Source organism: Megascapheus bottae, chromosome 17 (genome assembly GCF_031878675.1).
Source record: "Megascapheus bottae isolate mThoBot1 chromosome 17, mThoBot2.hap1, whole genome shotgun sequence".
Classification (NCBI taxonomy): Eukaryota; Metazoa; Chordata; class Mammalia; order Rodentia; family Geomyidae; genus Megascapheus; species Megascapheus bottae.
Window position 1 is genome coordinate 28707491 of NC_143525.1, and position 8717 is coordinate 28716207.

Sequence of the window (8717 nt, forward strand, 5' to 3'; positions counted from 1 at the left end):
TCAGGAGGCAGAGGCAAGAGGCAAGAGGTTGAGGTCAGTTTCAAACTACATATCAGGTTCAAGGTCACCTTGGGCTGCATAGCAAAATGCATCTTTAAAAGATATCAGCCAATGACAATTACTCAAAAGACTAAACATAGAGCTCCCCTTTGACCCAGCAATTCCACTACTTGGCATTTATCCAATCGTCCAGAAACAAGGACATACTAAATCCACTAGTACAACGATGTTCATTGCAGCACTATTTACCATAGCAAAGATATGGAACCAACCCAGATGTCCCTCAGTTGATGAGTGGATCAACAAGATGTGGTATTTATACACAATGGAATTCTATGCTGCTGTCAGAAAGAACGACTTCGCCCCATTTGTAAGGAAATGGAAAGACTTAGAAAAAATCATATTAAGTGAAGTAAGCCAGACTCAAAGGAACATAGGCTCAATGGTTTCTCTCATTTGTCATAATCAGTAGAAACCTTGGGCTCTCCTAGCAGAGATTTACAATATAACAAAATCTAGATACACAAGGCCATATAGTATGATGCTAAATGTAAGGACCTCCAGAATATAGTAACAAAAGCCATATAATGAGTGATTGTTGTCCTTAACGTACTATGTTATCTCTCATCTCTTTTGCTGTCCCTTGGCTATCTCATATTGTTACAATATTTCACCTTGTTATCTGATATATTTTATATATGCTTAATTGGTTATTTGAAATTGGATAGGAAAGGGGGGAAATCAAGATGATCGGGGGGAGGGGGGGAATGGGGACCATGACATGAAAAAGGGTATCAATGTTTGTGAAGTAATGCACCTTCTATCTGGTGAATATAATGTAACCCTTCTATTAATTACAATAAAAATATATGGAAAAAAGATATCAGCCAATGAATTTACCGATGATTGTCAGGTTAATAGAAAAGCATCAGAAATGTATATCTGGAATATTAATAAGCAAAAAGATTGTTTAAAGTTTTATTTGTTTTTTGAGAAGGGTTTCACTATTGGAGCCCAAAGCAGCATCAAAATTGCGATCCTCCTAGCCTCAGATTCCTGAATGCTGATATTGCAGGTATGCGTGCACCACCACACTAGGTTTCCAATAATTGTTTTTAGTTGATTGTGGAGCTTGAACTCTGGGCTTGAGCACTGTCCCTGAGCTCTTCAGCTCAAGGCTAATGCTCTACCCCAGTGCCATTTCTGGTTTTCTGGTGGTTAACTGGAGATAAGAGTCTCAAAGACTTTTGCGCCTTTGAACTGTCCGTGATCCTCAGATCAGCCTCCTGAGTAGCTAGGATTGTAAGTGTGAATCACCACTGCCTGGCTAAATTGATACACTTTAGTGGCCAGAAAAACACTAAAACCACAGCAACATCACTGATATCAATATTTCTTTAGCAAAATGAGGCAATAAGGCACCCTATTGCTTAAAAGACATACATCTGGCACCACTCATGCTTGAAGAGAAATCAAACAAAAGTCCTTTATCTAGTTATACTCTGGACTGATGCAACAATTCAACAGCATACTAGCTGATAGAGGCTTTGAAAAACAAACAAATTCAATTTTTTTCTGAACTCTCCATAAAAGCAGATGCTTTCTGTGACCAAATGTATGGGGCTTTAATCTTCCCAAACACAAGCAAGCAAGCAAACCAGCAAGCAATTCTTCAATGGGTGCCATCTAGGTCTTCTCTTCTTCAGTTCTGTTCTGCAACTACTTTGTTGTGAGCACACGTCAGAACTTTGCCCCAGACACTTGTGTCTTTCCATTGTGTCGAGATTTATTGGACAACAATGAATTCACAAGCTATATCCATTTAACTGACATTAATTTACCAAGTTCTACTGCTGTCATTTGAGAGCTGTGACTATTGGCAAGCAGGTTCTTTTGTTTTAATCTCTTAGTACTAATATTAACACTTAGATCACATGTTATACTTCACAATGATAGGCTACAGAATGGCTTCAGAACAGGTTTTACTGGTTGTAGGGCTCAAAAAGGCCTGTGAACTGCTGTGTACGGATGGCACATGCCTATAATCTTAGTTACTCAGGAGGCTGAACTCTGAGGATTTCAAATCAAGATTTGGAGTTAGTTGGGGCAAACAAATCTGAGAGACTCTTATCTCCGGCTAACTAATAAAAAGCTGAAAGTGGAGGAGTGGCTCAAATGATAGAGCACCAGCCTTGAGTGAAGAAGGCAAGCAAGAATGCAAGGTGACCTGAGTTCAAGCCTCAGTACAAGCATAAACATATATACATATATCCATCCATCCACCCATACAAACATACAAAACGTACCCACATTTTAAAAGGGCCTTGTTAAAGGAAGAGCATAGAACTGATACAGACAGAGAGATTACAGCAGTGGCGTGGTAAAACATAAATATAATGCAAAAAAACCAGCTGTCCAGGTACACAGTTTTCCAAAAGCAGAGCCAGATGCTTGTACAGAGCACAAGTCAAGCTGGGCTTATGGTTTGAGGTGCAGAGTTGCTTCAAAGCTTACTGTCAAGCCAGGGAAACGTAGGCAGCTGGAACCCAGGGGACAGAGTCAGTGGTTTATTGCCTGGCAATCTGTAATACATGCTTCTCTGCCTGACTGTTGATGGGTAGGTGGGTACCACTGTACCCCAATGTTAGGTGTCCCTCTATTGATATGAGGTGAGGAGGCTGCATCTTGATCTGGTGTGTCAGATAAGCTCCTGGGCCTGGTTTGTCAGATATGGGTTTGGTATACCCACAGGCCCATGTGTTCCTGTTTTAATTTGGTAAGTTCATCATACACAGTAATCTTTTATTTGCATAAAAATCGCTTATCATGGTTTGTGTAGAACAGATGGGGGCTGTTTACTTGCACAAACAAAATGTAGAGTCATTCTGCCTCAGCATTTGACTCAAAATGGAGCAAAATGGAGACTGTTATCTCTAATTAACCACCGAAAAGCCAGAAGTCATTGTGTGACTTGCATGGTAAAGTGTTAACCTTAAGCAAAAGAGCTTGAGGACGGTTTCCAGACCCTGAGTTTAAACCCTAGGACTGGCATGTGCACCTGTGCGTGCATGCGCACAGACACACACACTCACACACATGCACACAGAGAAGATAACAGCTGTATGACAGGTTCCATCAAAACTTATTGGCTCAAAACTTCAAACCAATACCACCAACAAGTAAATGAATAAGTAAATAAACAGTACTAACCAGAGAGTGGTCTGTGTTAATCATTATCTCTGTTCTGGTTTTGCCAGGCATTCAGAGAGGTTCTTGTCTTTGGCATCACTTGAAGAGAGCAATCTGAATCCCCTGAGGCGATTCACCTACTCTAGGAGTCCAGCCTCGCTATTATAGGTAATTGTCTTCATTTGGGGGTCTCTGTCTTGCCAGATTCATCTATTCCTTCCCTTAGGAGTAGTTTGATTTCATCATTGGGTCTGTTCTTCCTGGAACCCAAGGTGATTGCAAAAGAGGGATACTCAGAGTAAAGAAACAAATACCAAATGGAAGCAAGGACATCAAATTTGCCTTCTGCTTTTAACTAACGTTTTTGGGTTGGTATTTGGTTCTTGTTTCTCAAAAGCAGTTTTTATGTACTTATTAGAAACTAGTATTTTACGTTCATACTAGGCATTGGGGAATGGGTTCAAGATCTAAGTAATCTGGTCCTGAGTAAGCCTGGTGTCCGTAAGTACATGTTTATTACAAAGCTGATGTATCTTTCATCTCATTCAGCTGGCCAGTATGGGCAATTGTTGGGAGCAGTCTGAGCTTTATTGTTTTTGATTCTTTTTTCTTCCTTTGGCAGGGACAGGCTATCTTTGGACTTCTTAAATATGAGACAAAGTCAGGTGCCTGGGGCTCACACCTGTAAATCCCAGCTACTCAGGAGGCTGAGATCTGAGGAATGTGGTTTGAAGTTGGCTGAGCATCTATTAGATTCCTTTTTTTTTTTTTTTGTGGGTCATGGGGCTTGAACTCTGCCTGGGTGCTGTCCCTAAGCTCTGCAGCTCAAGGCTAGTGCCTTACCCCTGGACTTGGGCCTTGTCCCTGAGCTCTTCAGCTCAAGGCTACGCCCTATCCTTGAGCCAAGTCCCACTTCCCATTTTCTAGAGGTTAATTGGAGATAAGAGTCTCAGGTCCTTTTGTGCCCAGCCTGGTTTTGGACCATGATACTCAGATCCCTTCTGAGTAGCTAGGATTACAGGTGAGAGTCACCATACCCAGCAAGTCTATTAGATTCCTCTCTCCAAGTAAGCACCAAAACAAAAACAAAACAACAACAACAAAAAAATGTGGGGCTGTGGCTCAAGTGGTAGAGCACTAGCCTTGAGCACAAAAGCTAAGGAAGAGTGCCCAGGCCCTGAGTTCAAGTGCCAGGACTAGCACAGAGAAAGAGGGAGAGAGACACACACACAAAGGAACACACACATGCACATGCACCCACCCCCCCAACAGAAACAAAATTTGCATCTTTAAGCCATTTCTAGATTTCCCTGTTACTCTTAACTACCTGTTATTTGAATGAGTGGTACTCAAGTCCAAATCATAAATTTATGCAATTCAAATCTAAGAATGTCAAGGAGCACATCCTACCATGCGGCTCTAGTAGGAGGAATTGTCTCTAAGTATAGAGCAGCACAACAAACATTGCTAGGTTCCCCTGCTGATGAGTAAGAACAAGGATGTGCAGACTAACTGGCTCTGCCCATAATGTGGGGCCATCACGGAGAGATAGATGCTTACCTTGAACCACAAGGCTGGGTCTGGGGCCAAGGCAGGGCAGAGGCTAGTTCTTGGGGATCTAGCAAGTGATAAGATCAACAGAAAGCTATAGAGTCCTGAACTACTTTCTTCTGCCATCTGTCCTGGGTGCTGCCCAAGTCTGATCATTACAAGACCTGGAAATGTAATCCTTCAGAGACACAGAGCCAGCAGGAACCTTTAAAAACAGAGTGGGAGTGCCCAGGGACAAGGAAGCTTGTCTACTTCTGGAACTAGGCAGAAATGGACACAAACAAGAGATCTGTAGAAAGCACCAACATGGACAGGGCTTGTGTTGTACGTGCAGTGCCAGCCAGAAGCTCTTGGAAAACAAAGGCCCTGTCTGTGTTTCTTTCACAGTCTCTGACCCAGGACGTTATCAGTGACTTTCTTTAGCGTAACTCACACCTGGACTTATGCCAGGACTGTGTTCAGCATTCACTGTGATTGCTTCTAGGCCCACATTAGGGAGCACTTGGGCAGTTTTAATTTCAAAATAGTAATGAAAACCCAAGGCATCTGTTTCTTAAGCTCAAAGTATCCCTATTGTGAACTCACCTAAAGGAACAGGAGATGGCCAATCAAAAGCTAGACTATGCGTAGCTTTTTCAAAGGCCTCTGAACTACACTTAAAGCATTGCAGGGGATGGAACCTGGGGCCTCATATATACTCACAGACAGCACAACTGAGTCACGCTCCCAGCTGTACCTTTTAACCTCAGTTTAACAAAAGAGCTGAGGTTCGCTGTGTTAGGGAATTGGTAAGATTCCAAGGAGGTTACCCAGAAGGAAGAGACCCTGGGGTTTATGGCTTTATCCTCCCCCTCCACACATAAAGAATTTTAGGGTATCTTGAGATAGAGACCAAGAAAGTTTATTAGTAAAGCAAAGCCTAAAAAGAAGACATGAGTGTTCTCAGCTTCATCATTCTGAGTCTGTTCTCTCCTAGTATGTGTTGACCCAAGATGGCCTCTAGTTTAAAATCCATTTCTCGGTGTCTATTTATAAAAAAAAAAAAAAAAAGATTTCCCCAAATGAGGGGATCTGAAGGTGCTCCATGCAGAACCCCTGAATGCACAGTGAAAGTGTGGGTCCTCAACTCAGACAAGTCTGCTCTAAAACCACGATTCTCTCACTCCAGTCCAAATGTGACTGTAGTCATGGAACCAGAAATAAGGTGTATCTGTGTTATCCAGGAACTACAGATCCTGACAAAACCTTACCAGGAGGCAGTTGGGGAGGTGAAAGGCAAGGGTGGTTAGTACACTAAATCCTCATCTCTCATAACAGGAAGCCAGTTAATAAGGTGAAAAACAATCAGGGCTGGGGATAGGGGTTCAATCCTCAGCACTGAAGAGAGAGAAGTGTTAGGTTCCCCTACCAAAAGTCAAACACTATGATAGGCACTGAAACAAATGGCCGTGCTCATTATTATAGTAAGCAATCTAGAAAGGTAGAGCTGTCAAAGTGACTAGCAGAAGAAATAGTTAAAATCTTAAATAAGTTATCTGGAGGGGCCAGGTTTAGATGAGGGAAGGTGGAAAGGTGTTACTTCTGGTCAAGTTCTACCATGTTATTTAATTGAAATTTCATTAAATTATTAACAAACTGTTTCATTACTTAGCACTCACCCCCCACTCCTCCAATCAATACTGGGGATTGAACTCAGAGCATGTTTGCTAGGAAAGCACTATCACTGGAGCCACATACCAATCTAATATCCTTCCTTTCTTCCCTTCTTCTTTCCTCCTTCCCTCTTTTTCTTCCTCCCCCTCCTTTCTTTTTTACTTTTCTCTCTTCCTTTCTCTTCTCTCCTCTCTCTCTGGGCCTTGTATACATTAAAACAAGGTGGGGTTTTTTTCCCCCCTAAAAAAATACTATCACTGGTCAAGCCCTTTTGGAGACATGGAGGATCAGCTACAAAGCAACCTGCTGTGATCATTATTATACTAAGAAAGCCCCATCAAATCCCCTAAAAAATATTTGCCATAGGAAAACGTGGTGTTCAGTTGGTATACAAATGTCAGTCCCCTCCCTCTTCTCTCCTGTGTAATATCTTGCAACTTAGGGTCTTTAGGCTGAGCTGTGCCATTCATTGTTGAGTTTAGCCTGAGTCACATGACTTTTCTTTGTAAAAGATGCTCACCCCAAACCTCTCAGTGTGCTCAAGGAACAGAATGGACATTTGTGAGAACTCAGGAAAGCCTTTGAGTTTCTTGAAAGAACAGTAGTCAGGAGTGGGGGAGTAGATCTCAGTGGTAGAGCATTTGCTCCATAAAGAAGACAGAACAAAACAGACCTTACCCAAATCTTAACAAAGTTGCCTTTTAAATGATACTGTGCAAAGAAATCAGCTGCCCTGGATGCATTTTTGCCTCAGTTTTCACAATTGCTACTTAATCCCCGAGACACTGAAGGCCTCCTGGTGCAGGCACAAGAACAATAGCGAATTTGAGAACGAGAGAGATCACTGTGTGAGACCAGGATGCCATTAATAGAAAAACACTAAAGATGTCCACATGACTGAACAAGGAGGACAGCTATCTCTAAAAGGCAAGTGTGCATTTGTGACCTTTTGTGGAGGAGTGCTTGCCAGTACTGTTGAAAGGTGGGGGACTGAAGTGAGATGCAGGCAGTGACAGATGGACTAATGTTCTGCAAAGGAGAACCTTGATTTTTAGTGCTTGCCAGTTACAACAATGTAAATATTCTCCCTTGAGACTACCAAGTGGAAGCAAATGAATGCTGAGTTAGGGTGAGCTTTGTACCCAATCCTCACCAGTGTGTGAAAGCTGGGTCCAGCACAAGGCTGATAGTATGTTTCTACCCGTGGGGAAAAAAAAAACAACAAAGGCCTTCTAGCTCCATTAAGCCACCTGCTTCTAAATTTGGGGGCATTGCTTTAGCTATTATTCCAGAATGCACCCAGAACCCACACACAAAATTGTTCATTTGTCCATTGCTCAGTATACCAAATCACTGAAATGACTTTTTCCAGACAGAATTTATTCACAGAGCAGCTAAGCACACAAACACAGGACAGCAGATTTCAAGTCTGTTGCGCGCGCGTGCGTGCGTGCGTGTGTGTGTGTGTGTGTGTGTGTGTGTGTGTGTGTTACTGCTGTTGGATCTCAGGGCCTTGCATTCCTGCTTGTTTTTTTCTTCTTCTCTCTACTCTGGTTTTTTGCTGGTTAATTGGTGATGAGAGTCTTATGATCTTCCCTACCTAAGCTGGCTTTGAACCACAAGCCTCAGAGTTCAGCCTTTTGAGTGGCTGGGATTACAGGTATGAACCACTGATTTCCCTCTTCAAATCTGTCTTTCTAATGCTGGGGTTTGGGGTTATTCATAGGTCAAGACATGAAGAAAGAGGAGAGGATGTTTGTTTACTAAAAGCAAGTTAAGGCTCTAGTCATTCGGAGCAGGCGGTTTGTTCAGGTTCCCTTCCACATGACCATTTCGGCCTTTGTAAAGTTCACAGCTCATCATAGCTTCTAGCAGCTCCAGAACTATGGTTTAGATTATGTCGGTTATTTTTTTCTCTACACAATGGTTGGCAAGATCATTTGTTTATTCAGAAAGCAGCCAACAGGACACTACAGGCAGTTCTCTATGAACCACCTTCCCTTTAAAGTTTTGGCAAGCTCTTGCAGGCCATAGAAGGTTTGGGCAGTCAGAAGGAGGGGGCTTCCCACTTCCGGTTGTTTTGAAGTTTGGTGGCTGCCAGGTTCTTTGGCTGCTGTGTAAATCCCTTCCTCATCCCACAGGAAACCTCTTAGCAGTCTCCAGGGGACTTTCCTTTGAAACTCCTCACCATTTCTTTCCTCTCTTCTGAGAGGAAAGTCAGGGCTAGATACAGGTTCTTGGGGTCTGATATTGGGTGTGGGTGGGTCTTTAGAGAAAGGATTTAAAAAATACAAGCATACAGGAACTAGGGTCAGGCCCTTTAG